Consider the following 27,289-nt stretch of genomic DNA (forward strand, 5'->3'; position numbering starts at 1 on the left):
CTCCCTATTCCATGACCATTTTCCTTCTGTCTCTATCCTTCTCCAATCACCTACCACTGTTTGTTCCTTTATTCTCCAGCATTGTAAAAATGTCCTTTTTGATTCTTTAGTTAGATAGAAAAATGGAAGGGAAATGGCTCATTATACTTTGCTTTTCTCTAGTTATTTAGAGACATCATTTGGATTAGATGAATTAAGGAGGATCTACCATCTATTTTTCTATCTATGGTAAAAATAAGAGGGATATAGTTATGCAGACATGGTTATACAAATGTTTTAAAATTTAAGCTTTAGAAAAAAGAATATGAATCCTGACTCATGAACTTTGTACACTTTATTGCCCTCAGCTTAATGTTCTGTGCATAATAGGTATCTAGAAAATATTTGTTAAAAAAATAAATGAATGCAGATTTAGGAAGGAAAAATAACAAACCAACAATCTGAAGAAGTTCATGTTATCATTCATATGTCTCATTTCTTACTAACTCCTTTGTCACACAGCCTCTTTTTTTTTCCTTCTTCAGTTTCTATCATTAAAAATCCTGCCATAATTCTTCTTTGTGTAAAGTATCAGTAAGTATTGGAGCCAGATTCTGGAAAAAATTATGCCAGATCCAAAGAATGAATACTATAAGGAAGTAAACATTTTAATATCTTTCATGATGCTGCTGGTCACTGTCATCAAATGCTTTATTTCCATGGCATTCAAAAGGAAGGAGATGCTGGTGAAAATAGCATGGGCTGAAAGTATCTTTCAAACCTATCTGCTAGGCTAGTCATTCGATTTCCACAGTCCAAGTAGGTTTTTAATGAATCTGAAAGTCTGTCGTCAAATCTGCAGTGTTCTGTTCTGGATTTTCACCTGAGTCTGTGATGTATTCTCAATTGCTTCTCTTCCAAGGAAATTTCAGCTCATGTGATATTTCAAGATGCCCCTAGCTCAGCTGGGAAGCATAAAAAGAAAAATGGAGGAAAAAGTGATTTCAAGCAATTGGAATGTCAGATAAGCTTCAGGTAAGCAGCAAGATCTTTCAGTAACTTATCTGAATTGAGCTTTCCACTTTCAAGTCTGTTTTTAAAATAGTCTTTGTGTTTCCTAATTATGTTTCTGAATTATTTTATTTGTAAGAAGAGAAACAAGAACATTTTTCATAGCATCAGGAAAGCAGGGCAAAAGTCTAGAGTTCATTCCATTTCTACTGTTAAGTGACTCCTTGAGGCTTGCAGAATCTTCAAAGTAATTTATCTAATTTGGATATTAGCTGATGGGAGATAGTTTAAAATTAAGAGCTAAGGGATTTACGAGAATAGAAAGGAATTTGCTCATCTTAAACAAACTTAGAATGGAGACTGAGGTATTTTGTACTGAATGGATGTGAGTTGAGCAGAAAAGTCCTGAGTGACCCTTTTTCCTATCAGCTAGGAATAGTAAATCATTCTAATAACAGGACTGCAAATATGTTAATTAGACATTCGGCTATGAAAACTTTGGGAAGCCTCACAAAAGAGCAACAATAATTCCCTTTCCTTACTCCCTACCCCCAACCCCTAGAAAGAAGTTGTATTTAATATCTCAGAAAAGAAGCAGTGAATTGTAGCATCAGAGGTAGAGTATAGCAGATGGAGAGACAAAGTAAAGTGAAAATGAGGCACTACAAAATATTGAGAGGTTAGCTCCACTAGTGTTATAGCTATGAGGTAAATCCCAAGGGCGTGCTAGAGTCAGCTCCAGCCAACTTTTGAGAGCCATTTGTTCAGTTTTAAAGGTGAACATTTACACCTTGGAAATTGGCAACTGTGACAAATTAGGGCTTGATTTATTTTTTGTTGATTATCTAGGCTTAATAAAGTAATGAAGAAAATGTTAAAAATTATCAAACTTTGTATGTTTGGGTTTTTTTGTTTGTTTTTGAGAGTCAATTTGGAGTTGATCTTTCCTCATCTCGTTGTGTGAATTTTACAGAGAGTTCTACATTCTCTACTATTTTGGAAATCTGTGAGAGGCTGAACCTCTTTGTTTATGGGGACAGAAAATTATTCAATTATTTTATTTCATTGCTATTTACTTTCCCTCTGCCCCAATGGAATAATATTTGATTGAGACTGAAGGTAGCTGAGTGGTCTGTAGGTAGAAAATAAACTGGATAGGACCTCAATTTGGGTTGGCGTCTGCTTATTTTTCTTCCTCTAAGAGGTAATGGAGAAGTAAGTTTGTTGTCAAGAAGACAGATATAGGCTGTGTGATATTAGGAAGTTATTTAATTTCTCATTTTTAATAAGCAATTCTTAAAAACTATGACTTGCAGAATAGGCTCTCCCATAAATTGGTAAAGGGAGTTTCTGCCACCACTATCACCACTATCAACAATAACAATAGCAGCGGCAGCAGCAGCAGCAGCAGCAGCAGCAGCAACACATTTACTAAGTTCTTACAATGGATCAAAAATTGTGCTAAGTAATATTCATTAATGAAATAATAGGTATAGATGAAAGACAAGATTATCCTATGTATCCTACAACATATTTATATTTGTGCCCTATTGAATATTCCAATATATGTTCTTTAGAATAGATATATACTTTGCATAGGCTGCCTACTCTTGCTATTTACAAAATAAGTACTTCATGTTCCGTGAATGGGCAATGGAGAGCTACACTATGTGTGGTTGATTTTAGCAACAATGACCTGCAAGTAAAAAGTCATAAAACATATCTTGGAGGATATTTGATTCAGTTCTAATATTTCTTAAAATATTCCCTTTAGTATATGTAAGATATATGAAATAAAAAAGATGGAAGAGGAGAATGGAACTAAAATCACAGAGTACTAGGAAATAATGTAGTGAGACTCCTCCTCACAAACTTCTCCTAACAGAGTTGGAAAGTATACCAGACTGATTTCTGATAAGATAAATCCAGAAAAAAGTCATTTTGAGTCCTTTGTCCAGTTTAGCACAGACAGGCAGATATTGGAGATGTGGAGGGACAGGAGCATACTGAATTCAGGAAGGACTGTATATCTAGGCAAGAAGAGGTCTTAAACCCCTCTTAGGGCACCCTCACATCCACCCTGGGGTGCTGTGAAGGGGATAATTGTTATCTGGTAGCTTTGTCATCCATTATCCAGTTCTGGGCTGAGGATGTGAAAAGGGGACTGTGCAAGTCAGTATTTTTCCCAGTGAAGGAGTGCCTGGGCTGTGTTTGGAGAAAGGAGGATGTTCATAAATCTAAAAGGCTATAAAATTGAATACTCTTTGACCTAACAATACTACTATTGACTCTATCTGTAGGAGAACAAAGACAAGGGAAAAGGGCCTATTTGTACAAAAATATTTATGGCAGCTCTTTTTTTTTGTGCTGCCAAAGAACTGAAAATCAAGGAGATATACATCAGTTGATCAATGGTTGAACAATTTATGGCATATGATTATGATGTAATACTATTGGATTACAAGAAATAAAGAGCAAAAGGATTTCCGGGGAAGACTTATATGAACTGATGCAAAGTAAAATATGCAGAATCAGAGGAGCATTGTACATAGTGACAGCAACATTGTCAGTATGAACAATTGTGAAAGACTTAATTACTCTGATCAAGACAACAATCTGATTCAGTTCCAAAGGAATCACAATGACAAATGCTATCTACTTCCACAGGAAACTGATGAGCTCTGAAGCTTACTTTTACATTTTTTCTTGGGTTTGTGTGTGTGTGTGTGTGTGTGTGTGTGTGTGTGTGTGTGTGTGTGTGTGTGTTTGCAATGTGGCTAATGGGAAATATGTTTTGTATGACTTCATATGTATAATTGATATTATATTGCTTGAATTCTCATTGACTGGGGGAGGGACAGGAGGGCAAAAGAAAATTTGAAATTCAAAATTTGCAAAAATCAATGTTAAATCTTTTAAACATGTAATTGGGAAATCTTTAATGAAATAAAAATATATATAAAAAAAAGAAAGAAGAAACCAATAGCCGCAGCAGTAGTATGGCTCAGATCTTAGATGTAAAACAAGATCTCCATTAAGCTAGACCAGTTTGCATAGGAATAACCAAGATGAGAATTCCAGAACAAAGAGAAGCCTGTCACTTTGAGCCAACAGAGCTTTCCAGTTGGTTGAAAACAGTCCATTCTTGCTCACATCCTAACCTATAGTTATATAGTGCTCAGACAAGGGTAGGGTGGGGAGTAATCAGATTTTCCCCTAAATTAGACCACTTTGGGAGCACTAAATTCATAAAGGTCCCCATCTTGTTTGTGAGATCCAAGAATAACACAGAACTCAATGCTTCAGAAACTAGTGACAAAACCAATCCTTACAATTCCTCTAGAATGCCATAGAATTGAGAACATCAAATTCTTGGAAAGATGGGCAAACAACAAACAAACAAACAAAAAAAAAAGAATCCCATCATAATGAATAAGGTATGTTCAAGAAGTAAACAAAGAGGAGAAAGATGCTAAAACATGGCCAAGCATTTAGAGAATAACATTGTTTGAGCATAAAGTCAACTACCTTCCTGAAAGAGATAAAGCAAGAGTTTAAAAATGTTTTTATAAATGGAATGAGTATATTTGTGGGGAAAATGGAAAAGAAATGAGACTTATGGGGGAAAAGGAATTAGAAAGTGAATTATTAGCTTGGCACAAGAGAAATAAAAAACATTGCTCAAACAACAAACTCTCTGAAAATTAGAATGGACCAAATAGAAGCCAATGACTCTATGATGCAGTCATTCAAAGTCAAAAGGATGAGCAAAATAGAAGAAAATATAAGAACTCAGCAATATCAACTAACTTAGAAAACAGATTGGGGAGAAAAAATTAGGAATTATAGAACTATTTGAATACTCTGACCCCCATCCCCAAAAGGGCCTAGACATCATATTTTGTGAACTCTTAAAAAAATCTGCTCTGATACCTTAGAACCAAAGAACAAAATGGAAATAGAAAGAATATATCAGTCTTCCTGAAAGAAATCTCAAAATGAAAATTTCCAGCCACATCATAATCAAAATCCAAAGTTTCCAGTCAAAGAAAAAAACTATTGTGATGAGCCAGAAAGATAGAATTTAAATATTAAATATTCACAATCAGGATCACACACAGTTTAGCAGTCACCACTATAATGGGGTAGAAAACTTGGAGGATATTCCGGAAAGCAAAAGATATGGGCTTGCAGCCAAGAAGAGTTTGCACAGCAAAATTGAGTATAATTCTATAAGGGGAAATGATCCTTTAGGAAATAGAAGATTTCCAAGAATTCTTGATGAAAAGACAAGGACTGCAGAGTAACTTTGATGTTCAAACACAGAAATGAAGAGAAACATAAAAACATAACTAAGAATGAATAATGGTAAATGACTAAATAAGAAAAAAAAACTATTGAGATTCAAATATGGAGAAGTGATACTGTCACTTTTGAACAGTAATATCATGATGGGAATCAAATTAAACAATGCCTGGGGAGTGGTTCTGTAATGTCTTGATGATATTAAGAAAAAAAATGGAAAAAAGAAAAGAAGAACACACTGGATGGGAAAGAAAAAAGTAATGTTGGGAAAATTATCTTACATAATCAGGCTTTATAAGTAGACAGTTAGACAAATAAGAATCCTAGTTGAGAAAAAAGACTGAAAAAAATTTTTTTTAGACTTTACCTTTTCCACTTGCAGAATGAAATAGAAACCTAAACCTTTTCTTATTCTCTCAGCTGATCTCTTATTCTACCACAAGACCTTTCTGTTCACGTATAATTTCTAGGTTTACTTGTCAATTCTGGGACAATTGATCTGAAATTTCTAATGAAACCTAGACAAGATTGATAAATATAACATAAAGAATAATCTACAGAGCAACAGATTCCATATTAATATCTTTTTATTTTAGACAAGAAGTTAATCTTAAATCATTTTCTCCTATCTTTACTTTTTCTTACCTGAAGTGCTAGATGCTTCCATCTGCTACTGGAAGCTTTAACTGGGACTACTACATTGACATTACTATTGGTCATCTCTTCCTCTAGAACTAAAATTGAGGATTATTCAATAGGCTTTTGAGACGTGATAGCATTAAAAGCAGTAGCACATTACAATGAATGGATTGTTCAGACAAAGGTGCAAGGAAATGCGGGAGCAAAGATTGGCTTGTTCATATGGTGAGAGAGGATTAATCGATAGACAGTCCCAATTCTCCAATAACATTTTTATAATGTAAGGAGAAAAAAGGAAGACTCTTAAGACATTGGCTGGTCTTCTTGTGCAAATTTATGAGAGCATCCTATAGACCAAACAAATATATGTCACTAAAGAAATCACTTAAAGCAATGAAATTTGGCTACCTTTGGGTATTTGAGTATACATATATGAATCCCATACAATACAATTTGTTTGTACTGAACATGACTTTTTTCGTACTTGCTTTGCTCACAACCTTCATATAATGGTTAGAATGCTCTCTTTCTCTCTGTGCAAGTCATTGGCAAGTTCTAGCTCAAGAACTTCTATGCCATCTTTCTCAAGCAATCCAATGAGTTTTGCTTCTTTTACATACTTAATGATGCTATAAAACTGAAGATTATTAGGCTAATGTATTTTGGTGCTTTTCATCCCTAGTTGCAAAGGCGGAGATACTCACATTATTATTATGTTTCCAAGAAGTGTCTTCAGAGAGGCCATTATCTGGGATCCAAGAAGGCACAATAGCAGCTGAAAAGTACCTGAGATAGGTTGTCCTATTATGGCCAATTATATAACAGTATGCTGGTATCCACTTTGGATATTCCTCGATTTTTTTGTGTGTCTTTCCCAATCATGGCTCAGAGAAATGCTGGCAGCATGTTGGTTCATCTGTGACTAAATAAGCAATCACAGATTGCTGCCAATGACTTTGCCAGTATCTCTGCCATTGGAGAATAACTTTGGTCTGTGGTAACTTAAAATTGTTTTGAGGGGGAACCCTCAAAATTTCATAAAACTTAATTTTAGGTGATGTATAATTGAATACATTTTTGTTTTAATGATTAGTTGCCACAAACAATCAATCCATATCAGAGAACATTTATAGACTGCCCCACCCACTCATCCCATCTTTGTGCCTAGGGATACAAATAAATTCCTGTATTCTATGACAGAGATGATCTAAAAGGTCACTGCCTTTCTAGGAAGATTAAATGGCTTCCATGCCAGAATTTAATGATTCAGTTAGAAAGATGAGTTAGGCACTTTATAAAGGTTTATTCAAATACTAATACCCTGTGAGAACTCCTTAGACCACAAAATAAGCATTTAATAAATTATATTTTGCAAAATTATTTTGAGATCATTTCTAACAATTTTTAAATCTATCTTTTTTATTATAGCTTTTTATTTACAAGATATGTGAATGGGTAATTTTTTAGCATTGTCCCTTGCAAAACCTTCTGTTCCAACTTTTCCCCTCCTTTCCCTGACTCCCTCCCCCAAATGGCAGGTAGACCAATACGCCTTAAATATGTTAAAGTATATGTTAAATGCAATATATGTATACATATTTATACAGTTATCTTGCTACACAAGAAAAATCGGATTTAGAAATAAGGTAAAAATAACCTGAGAAGGAAAACAAAAATGCAGGCGGACAAAAACAGAGGGATTGGAAATGCTATGTTGTGGTCCACACTCATTTCCCAGAGTTCTTTAGCTGGGTGTAGCTGGTTCTCTTCATTATTAAACAATTGGAACTGATTTGGTTCATCTCATTGTTGAAAATGGCCATGTCCATTAGAATTGATCATCATATAGTATTGTTGTTGAAGTATATAATGATCTCCTGGTCCTGCTCATTTCACTCAGCATCAGTTTATGTAAGTCTCTCCAGGCCTCTCTGTATTCATCCTGCTGGTCATTTCTTACAGAACAATAATATTCCATAACATTCATATACCATAATTTACCCAACCATTCTCCAATTGATGGGCATCCATTCATTTTCCAGTTTCTGGCCACTACAAAAAGAGCTGCCACAAACATTTTGGCACATACAGGTCCCTTTCCCTTCTTTAAGATCTCTCTGGGATATAAGCCCAGTAGTAGCACTGCTGGATCAAAGGGCATGCACAGTTTGATAACTTTTTGAGCATAATTCCAGATTGCTCTCCATAATGGTTGAATGCATTCACAATTCAGTTTTTGACTTTCCAATAAATAGTCTGAATTAATGTTTTTCAGCATTGATTGATTTGATCTCTCCTTAATGTTTAAGGGAATTTAAAAGTCTTCTGAAACACTACAATTGGAAAAGGATCAATAAAAACATAGCTTTTATTATAAGAATCTTTGTAGAAATTTTAAAGAAGATAAAGGGACCTGTTTGTGCAAGAATGTTTTTGGCAGCCCTCTTTGTAGTGGCCAGAAACTGGAAACTGAGTGGATGCCCATTAATTGGAGAATGGGTGAATAAACTGTGGTATATGAATATTATGGAATATTATTGTTCTGTAAGAAATGACAAACAGGATGATTTCAGAAAGACCTGGAGAGACTTACATGAACTGATGCTGAGTGAAAAGAACAGAATCATTATATACTTCAACAAGACTATATTATGATCAATTCTGATGGACGTGGCCCTCTTCACAATGAGATGAACCAAATCAGTTCTAATAGAACAGTAATGAATTGAACTAGCTACACCCAACTAACAAACTCTGGGAGATGACTATGTACCACTACATAGAATTCCTAATCCCTCTATCTTGTCCGCCTGCATTTTTGATTTCCTTCACAGGCTAATTGTACACTATTTCAAAGTCCGATTCTTTTTGTGCAGCAAAATAACTGTTTGGACATGTATACACATGTATTTGACTTACACTTTAACATATTTAACATGCATTGGTCAACCTGTCATCTGGGGGGGAAGTAGGGGGAAGGCTGGAACAAAAGGTTTTCCAAATGTCAATGTTGAAAATTACCCATGCATATATCTTGTAAATTAAAAGCTATATAATAAAAAAATGAAATGATTGGACTAATGATTTCTAAGATTTCTTCAATCTCTAAATCTGTGATTGTATAATATTTTAAAAATGGTTTAGACTACCAAAATTGTGATTAAAAATATTAAGAATCTTTTAAGACAAGGTAATGTCTGTGCCTTTTAGTTTGCTTTCCAGATTTGCCATAGTTTTCCTTTCAAAGATCAAGTATCTTTTAATTTCATGACCGCTGTTGCCAACTGCAATGATCTTTGAACCCAGGGATATAAAATCTGACTCTGCTTCCATTTCTTCTCCATTTATTTGCCAGGACGTGATAGGTCCAGTAGTCAAGATCTTAATGCTTTTGATTTTAAACTTTGAGTCCTCTACTACACGCTCCTCTTTCATCCTTATCAAGAGATTTCTTAATTCTTCTTTACTTTCTGCTATCAGAATAGCTAATATTTGTTCTGCCAACTGTAATTCCAACTTTTGATTCATCCAGTCTGGCATTTTGCATGATGTTCTCTGCAAATAAGTTAAATAAATAAGGTATCAATATATAGCATAATCACACTCTATTTCCAATATTAAATCAATTTATTCCATTTTCAGTTCTGTTTTTCTTGATGTACATATAGGTTCCTCAGAATATAAATACTCAGGATCTAGTACTACCAATTCTTTGAGGATTTGCTACATTTTGATGTGATCCACAAAGTCTTAGTATAGTCAATGAAACAGAAGTAGATGTTTTCCTGAAAGCCTTTACTTTCTCCATAATCCAGCAGATGTTTGCAATTTGGTCTTAGTTCCTTTGCCTCTTCAATAATAAGCCTGTTCTGGCAAATCTAGCCCACATATTACTGAAGCTATTTTGCGGAATTTTACGTACAACTTTTGCTGGCTTGTGAAATGAGTACAATTATTAGGTAATGTTAATATTCTATGGCATTGTTCTTCTTTAGGATTGGGACGTAAACTGATTTTTTCCAATCTAGTGACTACTACTGAGTTTTCCAAATGTGCTGACATATTGAGTGCATTACTTTTACAGTATTATACTTTGGGATTTTAAATGACTCAGTTGGAATTCCATCACTTCCACTAGCCTTATTGTTAGAAATGTTTCCTAAGGTCCATTTGACTTTATTCTCCAGGATGTCTGACTTCAGATGTGTTGAGAACTTTTTTGTATAATTCTTCTGGGTATTCTAAATCTCTTCTACTTCTTTTAAATCCCTACCAACTTTTTTTTTTATCACGCCCATTTTTTTTTCATAAAACATTCCCTTGATATCTCTAATTTTCTTGAGAGATCTCTTGTTTCCCCCAATCTGTTGTTTTCTTTTATTTCTTTGCAATGCTTATTTAAGAAAATAATTTTTTTCTGGAATTCTGCCTTCAGCTGGGTATATCTTTCCCTTTTGTTTTCCTTTTCAGCTATTTGTAAAAGCTTACTAGAAAGTCATTTTGTTTCCTTGCTCTTCTTTTCCTTTGGGATGTTTTTTGTTGCTTCCTCCTGTACAATATTATTAATTTCTGTTCATGATGCTTCAGGCATTCTTTTATCAGATATAATCTGAGATTTATTTATCACTTTTACTTCACATTTATAAGGAATATTGTTCAGGTCACACCTATACAATTAGATGTTTTTCCCTATACTTTTTAAATTTAAGTATGATTTTCTTCAATAATAAGAATTAGAATTGTAATCTAAACCAAAGTCAGCTCCAGGCATTGATTCAACTGATTGGGTAAGGCTTTCTCACCTTTGAATGAAAAGTATATAATCAATCTAATTTCTATATTGACTTTTTTGGTGATGTCCATGAGTAGTCTTCTTTTGGGTTGGTGAAGAACTGTGGAAAAAAAGAAACAAAAAAAAAAAAAAAAGAAAAGAAAAACTGTGTTTGATATGACAAAAGTGTTATCTTGACAAAACTCTGTTACTCTCTGCCCTGCTTCATTTAGTACACCAAGACTTAATTTGCCTGTTATTGTAATTGTTTTTTGATTTCCTGTTTTAGCATTCTAAACTCCCATGATGTATGTGACATATTTTGGGGGATGTTAATTCTAACAAATGTAGATCTGCACAGAACTGCTCAACTTTTGCCTCTTCAACATCAGTGTTTGGGGCAAAAACTTGTATTACTATGATATTGAACAGTTTGCCTTTTCAAACACATATCATTTGATCATTTTTGAGATTATATCTCACTACTGCTTTTCTCACCCTTCCATGAGGGTTAATCCATTTCTTGTAAGGGATTCTTGCCTGAAGTAGTATATGTAATAGGGGAATTAAGCAGCACCATGGAGAGAGTGCTCAGTCTAGAGTGTGGAAGACTCATCTTCCTGAGTTCAAATCCATCCTCACACATCTAAACCACAATACCCTGAACAAGTCACTTAATACTGTTGTTTACCTCAGTTTCCTCATCTGTAAAATGAGCTGGAGAAAGAATGCAACCCACTTTAGTTTCTTTGACAGAAATAAAATAAAAACAAACACAAAAATCCAAAACCCAAATTGGGTCATGAAGAGTTGGATAGAATTGAAATGACTGAAGAACAAAAGTATATATAATGATCACCTGAATTAAATTCACCCTTTCCTGTCCATTTAAGCTCAGTGACATCCAAAGTATGAATTGTTTAATCTATTCATCTTCTGCTTGACCACATTCAGTTCATCTTAATTCAAAGATTTTACAGTCCTATACAATATTGATCTTTAAGCATCAACTTTCCTTTTGTCACCAGACATAATGCCCTACACTAGTTTATACTTGATCCTGATGATAATGGGAACTCATGGAGTAAATGAGTGAAGCTGATATCCATAGATGTACACTTTAAAAAATCACGTTGGCAGCTGAATTTTGGACAGATTGAAATGGAGAGAATGTAAATATGAAGAACATTTTGAAAGCAACTAAAACAGTACAGGTGAGAATTGATTAGCTGAACCTACAATGGAGTTTATGTGAGTGAAGAGAAGGTGTTGAGAAGGAAAATGCTTTTGAAGTAGAAAAGATAAGATTTGCTAAGAGATAAGATATATGAGGTGAGTGAGACACTGAGGATGATAGCAAGAATGTTTCAAACCTGGCTTGATGGAGTAATGGTGGTGCTTCAAAAATGTAATGGAAATAAGAGAAAGAAGGAATTTGTGAGGGGAGGTTGCAGGGAGAGAGATATTTTGAGTTCTGTTTTGGATACAATGAGTTTAGAATACTTATGAGACTTCCAGTTGCAGATTTCCAAAACATGCTTGTGATTTGTGAATACCTCAGAGCAGAGATTAGAGTTGGGTAGGATCCAAGACAGAGCATTGTGAGGTTAACAGATTTACTATGAGTGATAAGAAAGAGGAACCAGAAAAGGGACCTTTGAAGAAAGGTTTAGATAGGTAGGGAGAGAATAAGGAGAGATCATTGTTATGAAAACCTAGAGGTGAGAGAGTATCCAGGAGCTGAAGGGGATCAGCAGTAACATGCTGCAGGGAAGTCAAGAAAAATGAGGATTGACAAAAGACCATTCATTAGATTTGCCAGTTAAGAAATCATTGGTAACTTTGGATAAGAAAATTTCAGTTAAATAATTAGATGGAAGCTAGATTGCATAGCAATTTTCTTAATGTCTGTCTTATTCGAAGATAGCCATAATCTCATATCTGATCTTCTATTCAATCTATTGTGATATATTGCTTTGGTTGAAGTATATAAAGAAAAATTTTAAAGACAGGAAACTTGAAAAAGAGGGTATTTTATAGACTCTTATTTTACCTATTAGATTCAAAGCATGGTGCAAGGCACACAAAGATTTAAAAAATGACAGTACAGAATTGCTCCTCAAGGCTCTTGCTATCTAAAAGGGTGGTGGTGGGTATTTGATTGCGCAAAAAAATATTTTGCTAAGTAGAATGTAAGAAACGCAAAGAAGACATCTAGATAAAATAACAGTAATATGAAAAGGAAGAAACTGGTATAGTAAAAAGACTGCTGCATCTAGAATCAAAGCATTTATATAATAAACCTTGATAATTGCCAGTGGTTCTGGGGCCTTGGGATACTACCGATAAAATGAATACTGTTGTAAGGATTTGAGCTATTAAAAAGATTCTCTAGGAAAGGGACCAAATGAAGTTATTTATGGAATAGGGAAAAGCAAAGATCGATGCACTTTCTAAAAATTTTAAAAAAGTAATTATTTTTGTCTTTTCCAAAGTTGCCAAACAACTTTTTTTATATACCTGTGTACTTGGAAATAAAGAAACAATATAATAGATAATTCTAGAGTTCTAAGGTTAAAGGGGCCAAACTCTTGTTTTGAAAATTTATTTGTGACAATTATTCATTTCTATGGGCATTAAAATATATAGAATTTTTAATAGAGTAATCTGGAAGTAAAGGATAAAAATAAGAAAAAGAAACATTCTGCTTAATTCAATATTTGTAAATATGTAGTTAAAGCCAAAAAAGCTGTTTATAGATTTTTGTAGCAAGTTTACTGGTAATTGCCAAAAACTGGAAGCTATCTAAGGCTAAATACTAGTAGAATAGTTAAATAAACTCTAATACATTGATATAATGGAATACTATAATGCAATCAAGAATGATAAAAATGAAAAATGTTTAAAATTTTATAAAATTATACAGAGGCAGAAAAGAAGAAACATAAGAACAGCACACATATTAAGGCCATATAAGAGTAAATTAAATGGGAATGATTAGATAAAGAATATCGATGAAAATTTAAAGACAAAGTAACAGATAACTCGTGTATTTATTTTAAGTGTATGTTTTTATAAATCAAGGTTGATTATATGTACTGATTTTAAAAATTGGATTTGTAATAAGTCATTGGAAAGAAAATGCATTTGAGGGAGTGAGGTAGTATATAAAACCCTGGGCCTGAAGTCAGGAAGCACTGAGCTCAAATTCTAACTTAAATACTTACTAGCTTTTTGACATTGGTCAACTCACTTAATTTCTGTTTGCTTCAGTTTTATATTTGTCCTCAAATATAAAATTGGCTTAATTATAGCATCTATCTTCTTCTTGTGAGGATCAAATGAGATATTTGTAGTACACTTATCACACTGCATGGCACATAGTAGACGCTAACTATATAAATGTTAACTCCTATTATTATTATTTCTATGTTATTTTCTAAATACTTTTTCAAAGTTATTATTTTGTCTTTCCCAAAGTTTCCAAACAAGTCTATTTTGATATACCTGTCCATGCATGCCATTCCTAATTAGTGATGGAGGAAATAGCTGCCTACACAGCCAGATTAGCCAAATCAACCTGGGTGATTAATGAGGTTGTGAATGGTGCAATCATATCTCTTACTTTTTATTTTTAATAGGAGAAATGGAGAGTTTTATTAACTGAAGTCTTTGTCTGTTATGTTGGAACAAGTTAGCTGTGAAAAATTTATTTCTTTGGATATACCCTTCTATTAAATGTAGAACAAGGGAAATTTTTCAAAGTAATTTTTATTGAGATTCAAAAGGAAATCTAATGTCTCTCCATAATTTGTTCTTTTTTATTATTATTATTTAATTGTTTTTATTTACCAGATATATTGCATGGGCAATTTTACAACATTGAGAATTGTCAAATCTTTTCTTCTAATTTTTCCCCTTCTTCCCCTCCCCCCCAGATGGCAGGTTGACCAATACATGTTAAATACTGCAATTTGTTCATTAAATTGTTTGGATTATTTTTCCTAATAAGATGTTTCAGATTTTCTTCTATTTTTCATTATTTTTATTTTATTTTATTATTTCTTAGTGTCTTTTAATGTAATTTGATTCCTCTTACCCAAATCCAGTTTTTAAGAACTTATTTTCTTTTTTAAAATTTAAAACCAATTTCCAATTGGTTAACTTTCTTTTAAAAATTTTCTAATTTTATTTTCCCCTTAATTGTCCTCTATCTCTCTTTTTTGATTTTTGAATTTCCTTTTAACTTCTTCCTTGAACTCTTTCTGGGTTTGTGACCATTTGGTGTTACTCTTTGGGAGAGTAATGACTTTTTTTTCTAGCTTCATTTATATTTGTGGGGAGCCTAGTCTCTAAAAAAAGAGAAGCAATTTCCATGTTGTCTGGCTTATTAGATCATCATATTGGAATTCTGGAGGAATTTCTTAATTCTAAATTAAGTTGGTTCATAGCTAGTGTTTCCCTAAAGAGGATGAACAAAGTCCCTTTTAGGAAGGTACTCAATGTAGTTATTAATTTATTCCACCATAAAAGAAATACTTGAAAAAGAGACTTATAAACATACATTAATAAATACTTAAAACATGAAAGTTATCCATCAGACATTATACAACTAAGGGAAGTTGATAGTTAAAAAAACTAAAACATTAGAAAAAGAGGCAGAAAATTGAGGGAAAATCTTTGCAACAAGTTTTGTTGATAAAGATAAGATAGATAGGGAACTAAGTCAAATTTATAAGAATAAAAACTATTACCTAATTGATAAATTGTTAAAAAGATATGAATAGTCACTTTTCAGATGAAGAAATACAACCAACCAATAATAGTCTTATGGAAAATGCTCTAAATCATTAATAATTAGATAAATGCCTATTAAAACAACTTCAAAACATTATCTCATACCCACAACATTGGAAAAGTTGAAAGAAAAGTGACAAATGCTGGAGAGGTTGTAGGAAAACAGGTGTGTATTGTTTGGAATTGTGAATTAGTCCAGCCATTCTGGAAAGTATTTTGGAACTATGCACAAAAAGCTATTTCATGTACATATCCTTTGGCTCAGCAATACTTTCAGACCCATTCCCTAAAGAGATTAAAGAAAGAGAAAAAACGCCCTAATGTTCAAAAATATTCATAACAGTTCTTTTTCTGGTGACAAAGAATTGAAAATTAAGGAGGTATCTATCAATTGAGGAACCATTGAATAACATGGCATGTGAATAAGATTTATTACTCCCCTATAAGAAATGATCAATTGAATGATTTCAGAGAAATCTATGAAGATTTGAATGAACTAATATAAAGTGAAATGAGGTGAAACAGGAGACTGTACGGACCAGAACAGGCAATTATGGCACAGTGTATAAAGCTTTGGGCTTGGAATCAAAAAGACTGAACTTCATGAGTTCAAATCTAGCTTCAGACACAATTTGTATGAATCTGAGCAAGTCAGTTGACCCTTTTGCCTCAGTTTGCTCATATAGAAAAGGAAACAGCAAACCATTTTTGTATTCTTGCCATGAAAAATCAGGCATAATTGAAAGGACTCCACAAGAACACACCTACACAGCACACGCACACACACACAACACACACACACACAGAGAAGAATAATATGACTAATAAAGCAATACGTTTTTTTTTTTTTATTACACATGTTTGAAATAGGTTTTGCTTTTCTTTCTTTCTCAATGGGGAGAGGAAGGAGTGGAAGGGATATATTTTGGACAAGAGAAATGAAATAGAATTTTTAAAACTGCTAAAACATGAAACACATTGTGACTGCTAAATGGGCATTTTATTTTCTCCTTTGATCTGTCTTGTCTGAGAAATTCATTCAAAGTTCATCTCTTCTGACAAGTCAGGGCAATTATTAGGTTCATTGTCCTGCTAGTGGACATTTCCTCTGAGAAGTTATGCCAATGAGCCCACCAAGTCAGAAAACTGTGCTCAATTCCAGGAGTTCCCTAGCTAACTAAAGCTGGTAGCAAGGTTAAAAAACCGATGTGAAGATCACTGTTTGGTTACTTCTAGTCAAGGAAAGAAAACAAAACACAAGGGTTAGTTAGAATATTGGAGTCTAATCTCAGAATTATCTACACTAGTATATCTTTGCTTTCACATGTGGGTAGTCACCATTGCTACTGGTGGGAGATGGGAGGGGAAAGATCTCTCTCTCCTTTCCTCCAACCGATGTCCTAATGTCCCTAATGTAATGAATATCCCAGAGTTACACACTCAACAGATGATAAGAGAGTGAAAACAGAATTATTCATTTTAGAGTCTATTTAATTGGCAGCTCATCCTGCTCATCATATTTATCACACTCTTATCCAAACTCATGATGTGGAGGAGGGGCAATCACTTGAGGATCACTCAGAGGCTTTTGATTAGCTATGTCTTTTTTATCAAGAGGCTTATTGGAAATGGTCTAGGTCACATGTAGTTCCAGAGGCCCATACTCACCAGAAGTTAGCCATTGTTAATGAAGGAACATAATGAAAATTAAAGAAAAATTTCTGACCTAAATAAGCATTTAGATCAAACAATAGAATTCAATTAAAGTTAAAAAGATATCTTTGAAGGTTTCTCTAGCTGCCTGGTTAAGTGGAATTCGTTGCCCTTTAATTCTTTCCTATCTCCAATTATTTTATTCCAACAAGCAGGAGGGGGAGGGTGATTGATGATGCTTGTCCTTCATTTTTGAAGGGGATCAATGACATCATGGGTAGTGCTTTGACTTGCTCTTGAGATGAATTTAAGTGAGACAGAGTTGTCAGCCCCACTCTCTCTTACAGAATCGTTGAAGTTCAAATGAGAACAATTGGCCATGGCTCAGCAGGCAGCGGATGATCTTGATATCTTCAATGTCTGACCAAACTCTAAGCCCTGCACAGCCTTCTGCTATCTCCGTGGTTTCTCTTTCTGCTAGAAGGATGGGGGAGCTTTCTCATGTTAGGGATAGGTATCTCCCTAACTTACCTATATGTCTGAGGACTGGTGTTTATCCTCAACCTAGTTTAGCTCCTTTTCTGAGAGGGTTTGCTGTGTTGTGGTTATATATGAGAATTGGGTAAAGGTGAACACCAAAGGTGAATAAGTAGCCATGAAAAGGACCCAGCAAACCCTCCTATCAGAGGTATTATCCCTCCCTGAATACCTCATAAACCTGGTGGTGATGATGATGGAGCAGTAGATAGTGTTGGACTTAAGATGAACAGAGTTCAAATCCTTCATCAGACTTATTAGTTATGTAGCATTAGGCAAATCCCTTATTTTCTCTGATTCTCAGTATCCTTTTTTAATCAAATGGGAATAATAGGAACTATATCCCAGAATTATTGTGAAGATCATATATACATATATAAATTGCTTAATATCTATATATAAATTGCTTAGCAAATTTTAAAGTGTGATAAAATGATAATTATTGTTATGATTATGATGATTCTTATCTATCTATTAAATCCCTTTCAAATGCTATCTCTAGAATACATCCCTGTTCTCCTGCTTCCCTGGTAACAACATACAATAATGCACTTTGTTTTATATCTCAGGAATTTGTTATATTTTTATTAATTAAAATTATCTATATAGGACTTTTGCTCTACTGGATTGTAAGGTCCATGCAAGTATCTCCTTTTATGTATCCCTATCACCTACCACAGTGAACACAGTAGGTTTTTAGGAAATGTTTGTTGAAAAAGGCAAATGACAACTATTTTATATACATTAAAGTAGATGCTCCCAGCACCTAAACAACTTTCTGGGAAAAAGCTTTTGCTGTCATGTAGTGAGGCCTGATGGCCCAAGTTCAGTTTCCTAAAGGTCTACTTTTTTTTCCCCCAAGGCATTAGTTTACACTTTGGGAAACTCCCATTTGATGAACAAGGCAAAGTAAAAAAAAAAAAAAAAAAATTAGGATACAGTCACAGAGTCATTAGAATGGGCCAAAAGCTGCTTAGAAGAACTGTATGACTCTGCAAGCCAGTATCTCTCCTCAAAATGAGTGGTGGGGAATTTTAGTGTGAGATCACTGAAGAGGAAATGAGGGAATTTCAAAACAGTTTCATCAGTGTCACTTGCTTAAACCACATTTGAGTCTTACCACATCACAATGCTTTGCAAATGTTAAAATGTCTGATTTACATCCTAGTAATAACCCTGTAGAGATTGCTAGTGACTTGCACAGGATATGAACTTGGTCCAATAAAAGCAAATGTAATCATGTGCAATGTGTCCAGTGCACAGATAGCCACCTTGTAAGAAATCTCTGACAGCTGGAATACAAGCATTTCTGTTTTTTTTTTTTCTTTTAGTTGGGAGGGGTGCCTCCCTCATTTTTTCCTTCTTTCTTTCCATATTTCTCCCTTGTTCTCTCTTCCTGTCCTTTTCCCCTCTCTCTTCTCTTCTTTTATCTATTTCTATCTGTCCATCTGTTCTCATCTCAATCCATTATTTCTCCAGCCATTCTTCCAAACATTTCTCTCTCTTGCTCTTCCCTCCCCTCTCATTTGCCTATCTGTAGATATCATCTTTAGAATGAGGATAATAATAGCATCTACCTTCTAATGTATGCACCCCTTCTCAATCATATATTTATGCAGATTTCATATACTAAGATTAAGCCTTAGGCAAACTTATAAAGTTTACAAAATGTAAATCTATATTCCTTCCACTCTTCCTTTCAATAAACTAATCCTTCTCTCTTTAGAGAAGGCAGTCCTCCAATCCTCCTCCACCCCAACTGTCCTGTTAAATCTTCACTAAGCTTCTCTGCTTCACAAAAGTTTCCCAGTAAGAAAGATAGTATCTCAGTCAAGCTGTTTTTCAAACTGTGACATATGCATGGTAGTTACACTAACTCAAGACAACATATCTCCCAGGACTTCACATCACATTTGTTTTGCAGCTTTCCAGTGCCCTCATTATGTACTAGTATGACATCTAGGATTATAAATTATGGGTTGGAAGGAACCTTAGAGGATATTTACTTAATCAGTACTTTTTACTAATTTTTTTAGATAAACTAAGAGCCAATGATTTGGCCAAAGTCAAACACTTTTATATTAGAATTTTCTTTGTTTATATATTTTATTATTGTGTTAGATTGTAAACACCATGAGAGAAAGGAATATTTCTTGTTTAAACTTCATATCTCCCTCATGACTTGAAAGAATGCTCTGCATACTATAGAAAATAATGTCTTTTTATTGAATCAAATACCTATCCTCTGATGACTAATTATGCAGGACAACACAAAGCCTAGAGCTCACATTTATGCTATTCATCAAAAAATACAGACAAGACAATTCAGTACCTCAATAGGACATATTGAAGGAGAAGGAGTGGGAAAAGAAAGAGTAGTTCCCTCAGAACCACAAGTGTTTCAGGGGGATTTTATCATTTTGGCACAGATACATGAGGCAACAGGAACCTAGCCTCAGTGCTATGATACAGGAAAACTTGAGTGAGTGAGTTGGAAATATAGTGAGGATAAGCAGCAAGGAGTAACCCTGTTTACTACTCTGGATATATCCTTTGCCATATGGATGTTTTGGTGTTATTCTCCTTGATCTTTCTGAAATAAAGAGCCTGATTAAGTTTGGTGCTAACAATTGCTGCCATGGGGTGGCATGTGACAGTTTTGAAGAAAATAATGGTTTTAGCTAATTTGTAGTTTGAGGGAAATCAATACTTTCCTCAAACTACAGATTAGCTAAAATCATTATTTATAATTGCTTGTCCATACAATCTGTATTTGTATGTCCATAGAAAGTCACTTTATATATTTGAGTCTCAGTTTTCTCATCTTTAAAGTGAGGGTGTTGATTAGATTTATCTCTAAATTCCTTTCCACTGAGAGTAATATATATGAGAGTAATATATGTGTGTGTGTGTGTGATATAATATATTATAATAACTTTATACATTTGAGCCTCAGTTTCTTCATCTTTAAAGTGAGGGAGTTGATTGGATTATCTCTAGATTCCTTTCTACTGAGAGCAGTATATAGATCTTGATATATAGATGTAGATAAATAAATCTATGTCTATCTATATACTCACAGCAATTTGGTTGTTGACACTTTTTTTTTTCCCTCCTCTTCTGAACCCACCCAGTTTTCAAGTTTTCATATCACTTGAGTTGAATATGCAAGAGTTGTTTCTCTTTGGTTGGCTAGGAGCCCCAACATTTTTATACTGCTCTCTTTAAACTCTTCCTTTCTACTCTACACTTCATATCCATCTATAGTATCTACCGATATATATTCAACTCTCTGTTTAAGTGAAAATAAAAGGGAATAAATTGACTAAACAAGATAATTCTTGTTAATATACTAGCTTAAAAATCCTACAAAGTCAAATAGAAGTGAATAGTGATTAGTTATTTAGGAAAACTGGAAATTTCAACAACATTGAGATCAGTGAGGAGATACTGTTAATCAGGGGTACCTTTTAGTAGCTGATCATCAGTTTGATTCTGAACATCCCTTGAAGAGACCATTAGCCAAGACCAGCTCTGTTCTGTCAGTATTTTTAAACATCTCCCCATTTTTGTTCTCGGCTCCTCCTGCTTTAGGCATTGGTGATGCACTCTAAGTCTGTACCCATGGAGCTATTCCATCCCGATTACACCAGGTTTTGTTCCCTCTCAGCCTGTGATTTAATGTTCAGCCTGTGATTTAATGCTAATGCCACTAACGTCAAATGGGGCCATCCTCAAAATGAATGAGGGATTCTGAGAGCGGCTCCAAGATTTCCCTGGGTGGTGCCAGGACAAGCCCATTGGCTGCAATGCTGAACGCCTCCCTTTGTGTCACTCGGGAAAGAATGTCTGCTGACACTCTTCCTCCTCCACAAACCCTGAAAAGTCCCGCTTCTCTCCAAAGTATTGTGCAATATTTTAGAGTTCACCATGACTACCAGTCATAAGATTTGGGGAGGAGGGGGAAATATTGTTTATCTATTATCTTGAGACCAATGCTATGCCTTCAATGATTAGATTTTTTTTTTTTCCCCTTGAAAAGTGGACTTCAGATGGAGAAAATAAACATTGGCGAGCAATTGCTTAAGGTGAAATGGTTTCTCATCAGATTTCCTCTAATGTAGATACTATGTGGTGGATTGGGCTTGCCTATATGAATTAAGATTCGGATATGGATGCTAGACATTAACATAAACTCTGATTTAACTAGAGACTCATGTCAGACCAGTGTCGCAGTTGTTCTGACCAGCAGAAATATTTCATTTACATGCTTTTCAAAAGGTAGCAATATCAAATGATCGAAACATGTGCTGTATGTTTCTTACAATCCTGGTATAATATCTAAAAGATTGTGCTATTGGAAATGAATCAGGAGGTGGGAGTGCTGACAAAATGCTTGAATACATGATTCTATATTTACAGGACTGTATCTCATTTTTAATAGAACTTGTCCAGGGAAGTATTCCAAACAAGTTGCAAACGGCTGAGGGAGGGGGTGTTAATATTTCAAGCAGGTCTGTAATTTTACAATTTTAGTTTAAGTCAATTTTGTTACTACCTAGATAAGTCTGTCTATTCCGCCCCCCCCACAGATTCTTCTCTCTCACCTAAACAGAGATACAATTCTTCCTTTTCTTTCTCAGTACTCTCCTGTTTCCATTTAAATGATTTCTCACACCTAAGAGGATTATTAAGAATTTCTCCATAGGAGAGAGTCAAACCTTGGCTACCCACTTGAATTAAGAATTCATGGAAAGGTGAAGATACGTGTGTGTATCTTTCCCAGAACATCTTATCAACTTTAAGATTTTTTAAAAAAATGTTTAGAAAGATTTAAAAATTAGTTTGTGGAGGAATTGGAGTGGTCATAAGAGGGTACGAATTTCTAACTTGCAGATGGTAAATCTTTTCTGTAGTTAAAATAATGATAATAATGATGATAATGATGGTACAAATACTGACATCTTTCACTGGTAGAGAAATGCATAAAAATAAAGATAAACAAGGAAGGGGGAATGGAAACATAGGAGATATCAGGAACAAGGCACTGGAGAACTCCCTGATAAAATGGAGCAATTTACAAAACATTTATGGGTGCTTTTAAGAACTGTGAATTTGTCAAGTGTTATGAACCAGCAAGCAGTAGGCAATAGAGGGAATGTCTTGAGGAAAAAAAGTGCTCTCTAATGCTCACCAAAAATCTCTACAGGAGTTATTCCAATTGCTTTATCCTCCCTTTCCCATTCCTCACTCCCCTTACCCCCAGCAATATGAATGCTCTTTTGGAAGATTTTCCTCTTTTGGAAGGTGCAAAGTCATATAGTGAATTACCCCTGAAAATTCCAAATATTCTTTTCCTGAAAATAGAACAGCTAATAGTCCAGGCCTTCTTTTCTCTGTTCCTACTGTGTTACTATCTGTAGATATGATTTATATTTCCATTTGATCAAGGACTCTCCCAAACAGACAGTTGTCTGAAGAGATATAGATAGTACCATAACTAGTTTCCCAAGAAATTTCTCTGTCTAAAAATAACAAAAGAGTGACTTTTGTCACTTGAGCTACTCTTAATGATTGAAATATGTGCAAATGAGAAAGTATAAATTAATTGAAATAAATTTAGACCTTGGAAGAATGGTCATCTAGTTAACATTAATGACACATGAAATTGATCAGGGATTTATAAAATCCAAGATGTATTTTTCAGATGAAATAATATATGTTAAAGGTATATGAGCCAAAAAAAGCTGTTATAAGAAGGCAATGGCAATGTGCAATAGAAATATACCATCATGACCACAATCTGACCTATTCAGAACCAGAATTTGGTTGTGGATCCAGAGAAAATAAATTCTGGTATGATTTCAAATTATTATTATTTTTTAATGAATAGGTTAATTTTTGAAAGAAAAAATTTCTATGTTTTCAGAGATTTAGAACATATGAACAAATATACTTCAAGGGACTGAATTCAATTAAACATTTATTAAGTATTGACTATGTACAAGACATTCTCTATGTACAAAATCAACAGAAATCTTTGCTCTGTTTGCCTTTTTGACTTCTCTAATGGTTAATTTATGGCAGATTTATTAGTGGAAACAGATTATGTCTCTAGCTTCTGATTCTTACTCTACCTCCCAAAATGATTCTATTATTATTATGCGATCATCATAATACTCACCATTATTATTGTTGAGGGTGTGCCCAGAAAAAACTTGATCAAGATTAACAAGGGTAAAGATGAAGATCTTATTCTATTAATCTATTAAACTCTTTCCTATAATGAGGTATAAACTTCATTGACAGAATGTTCAAGACTTTGTCTTGACATTGATCTGGTATCTTTGATCAAGTATTAGTTCTCCTTGCATATTCTGGATGAATGACTGATTCCTAGATAATTTTAAAGTACCTGGGCTTCAACATCCCTACGGATTAGGCCCTTGATATGGGAAATGGACAGAAACTGAGGGAAAGCATGGTTGAGAGATGAAGGTAGGTCTCGCTTTCCTAATGGTGCAAGTTCCACATCTCTGAGTTCTTCCTGGGAACTACCTAGCCCTAGAAATGGTAGCAAATAGGGTTAATAATAATAGTATTGAAGAGTTTCTGAGTAGTAAAGGAATGCTAGAACCTAGTAAGAATAGAAGCTGAAAAAAGTGATGGGGTGGAACTATAATGTTTAAGAAAAAAACCTGCTTTCTTCGACTAAACATTATGAGTCATGAGGATTGTGTAGGTCTCTGGGTTGAAGGGAAGGGACTTGACTTCACTGACCCAGTTTTTCCTATAGTTAGCAGGTCTTAATTTTAGAATAGCTTTATGTCTAGACTAGAGATACTGTATGGTTTTCTAGGGGAGGCAGGGCTTAACACAGGGATAGATTGCTCAACTCTTTGGTATTTCTAATTTTTCCCCCATTGGCTGAATAAGTTATGGTACATGCACGCAATGGAATATCATTGCTCTATAAAAATGGTAAACAGGCTGATTTTAGAAAAGCTTGAAAAGACTTACATGAACTGATGCTGAATGAAGTGAACAGAACCAACGCTAGCAACAAGATTATATGATCAACTGTGATGAACTTGGATCTTTTCAACAATGAGGTGATTCAAGGCAATTTCAATAGACTTGTGATGGCAAGAGCCATTAGCATCCAGAGAGAGAACCATGGTGACAGAATGTGGATGATAACTTTGTATTTTTACCTTTTTGTTGCTGCTATAGTTTATTTGCTTGGTTTTTTTTTTTCTTTCTTGTGATTTTTCTTTCTTTTTTTTTTTTTGATTTGATTTTTCTTTCACAGCACAATGAATATGGAAATATGTTTAGAAGAACTGAATATGTTTAGTCTGTATTGAATTACTTGCTGTAGAGAAGAGGGAGAAGAAAGTGAGGGGAAAATTTTGGAACATAAGGTTTTGCAAGGGTGAATGTTGAAAACTATCTTTGCATGTATTTGGAAAAATTAAAAGTTATTAAAATAAATAAATAAAATGTTATTGAAGTTTTTAAAAAATATTTTTCCCTTTTTGGGAAAAAAATGCAACAACCCTAGAATAGGTGCCTGGGATAGGTAAAAGCCAGTAGGAGGAGGAAGAAGAATTATCTATACCATTTATGAACTCAGGTGTAAATCTTGTTGTTTTTCTACCGTCTATTATGGTTAAGTAAAACCCATCTCAATGTATCATTAACCTATGCTTACATGACAACTTAGACACTTATAATTTTTATGTAGAGGCCAAGACATGGACTGTACTCAGGAATGACCTTCTCTGAGAGGAGAAACATGTCAAATACATCTTTTGTAAGAGGCCTCTAAGATTGAACTCAGTGTAGACTCAGAACTGTTGTTCTGCATCATGGATTACATTATGAAAGTCTATTTAGTGTTTTCCTATGAAATTGAGTTCCCATGTCTATCCTATTCTGCTTAATGCTCTTGAGATAATTTTCAGTAATTAAAAACATTTTAGACCTTCTGGAGGTAGTTTTATCCTTACAATTTTTAATCTTTCTCTGAAACTGTGTCAAGTCTGAACACAATTTTCTCGATTTTCTTGAATTACAAAATTCAAAAGCAAGTCTTAGTCAAAGTTTTGATAATATTTTACTCTCCTCTTTCTCCTCTTCTTCCTTCTCCTTCTCCTCTTTCTCCTCATTTTCCTTTTCCTTTTCCTTTTGCTCCTCTTTCTCCTCCTCCTCCTCTTCCTCCTCCTCCTTTCCCTTTTCTTCCTCCTCCTTTTCCTTTTCTTCCTCCTCCTCTTTTTCCTTTTCCTCCTCTTTCTTTTTTTTCTTCCTCTTCCCCCCCCTCCTGCTGCTGTTGCTAAGTTACACTCAATCTTATTTGGTCCCTTTGCCTAGATGATTTTCCTGAGCCATGGCTGTTGTGCATTTTACAACTTCTTAGAGCTGCAGATGAGAGCTGAATGTCAAAGATTGATGAGCAGTCCTAAAAAAGCTTCCACAAGCCTTCACACCAGAGGTGCTAGTCCCCTTTGAATACCTGATAGATCCCAACAGTGAGTTGGGGAGAAAGTGTTTACCCCAAGCATGAGAAGGCCTCTTCTCCTTCTGGAGAAAAATATGTAAAAGAAAGATGGAGGCTGATAACTTTTCTCTCTCCACTGTGCTGCCTCCCTTCTTATTCCCTTATTTGAACTTTGTTCCTCCTCAAACTTACTTTTAAAAATACTTATTTAGCTATATATACATTGCTTCCATGTGGCTCTTTCCATCCCAAAGTAGAATTCAGCTTCCTGAAGGCAGGAACTTTTTTGTACAAAGGCAACAACACTGAATTTGGAGTGAGGACAAAAGCTTTGTTTGAATCTTTGCTCTGCCATTGGTAGCTGTGTAACCTTGATCAAGTCACTTTAACTAACTTTCTAGGCCACATTTTCTCGTATTTAAATTGATTGGGTTGGATCCACCTTTTGTCTGGGTTTCCATGACTGTCATATTTATTTTTTTATATTCTTAGCATCAAATAATTCCTTGTATATAATAGATCTTTATGAAATAGCTATTAAAATGAATAGGGTTAAATTATTCCAAAAATGAATACCAGAGGGTGTTGTTGGTATCATATATTGATTTTGTAGGACTTGATTGGGATGACCTTTCAGAGTTTGGTTGTGAAACCCTTGAAAGTAAATGGAAAATAACAACAAAATTATATTGATGACATAAATAAAAGTAATATATTTTAAATACCTAAAATGGTATTAAAAATATTAAGAGGGATTTATAGGAAGAAGTATAATGAATTTATAATAACCAGAAAGAAATGGTTGTATTATATACATTATATTCTATTCTATTGTATTTATTACATAAATATTTTACATTTATGTAAATTCCATATCAGCATTTGGGGGAAAATGTGTGATACTTTATCAGTAATATTATTGAATTCAGTCTCTTATTCTTGGTTCTGTTGGCCACCTTAGATATAGACTAATGAAATAATTATTACATTTGAAAAACTGGAGCCTTATCAAGCTTGGAAAGGAAACCAATGAACACATTTGATGATAATTTAGCTTTTAGCTAACTAAAGCCTTAAAATATTGTGATGAAATATTA

At 34.2% G+C, this 27,289-nt stretch overlaps 1 long non-coding RNA gene across 1 annotated transcript in view; it reads left to right on the forward strand.

Annotated features, from left to right (window-relative positions):
* The first annotated feature begins 854 nt into the window (after positions 1-854).
* LOC141553555 (uncharacterized) overlaps positions 855-27,289 on the forward strand; it is a 64,521-nt gene continuing 38,086 nt past the window's right edge. The window contains exon 1 of the long non-coding RNA XR_012485523.1: positions 855-1,014. This is a non-coding gene — a long non-coding RNA (uncharacterized LOC141553555). The remainder of the gene's footprint in view (positions 1,015-27,289) is intronic.

Source organism: Sminthopsis crassicaudata, chromosome 1 (genome assembly GCF_048593235.1).
Source record: "Sminthopsis crassicaudata isolate SCR6 chromosome 1, ASM4859323v1, whole genome shotgun sequence".
In the NCBI taxonomy this organism is placed as follows: Eukaryota; Metazoa; Chordata; class Mammalia; order Dasyuromorphia; family Dasyuridae; genus Sminthopsis; species Sminthopsis crassicaudata.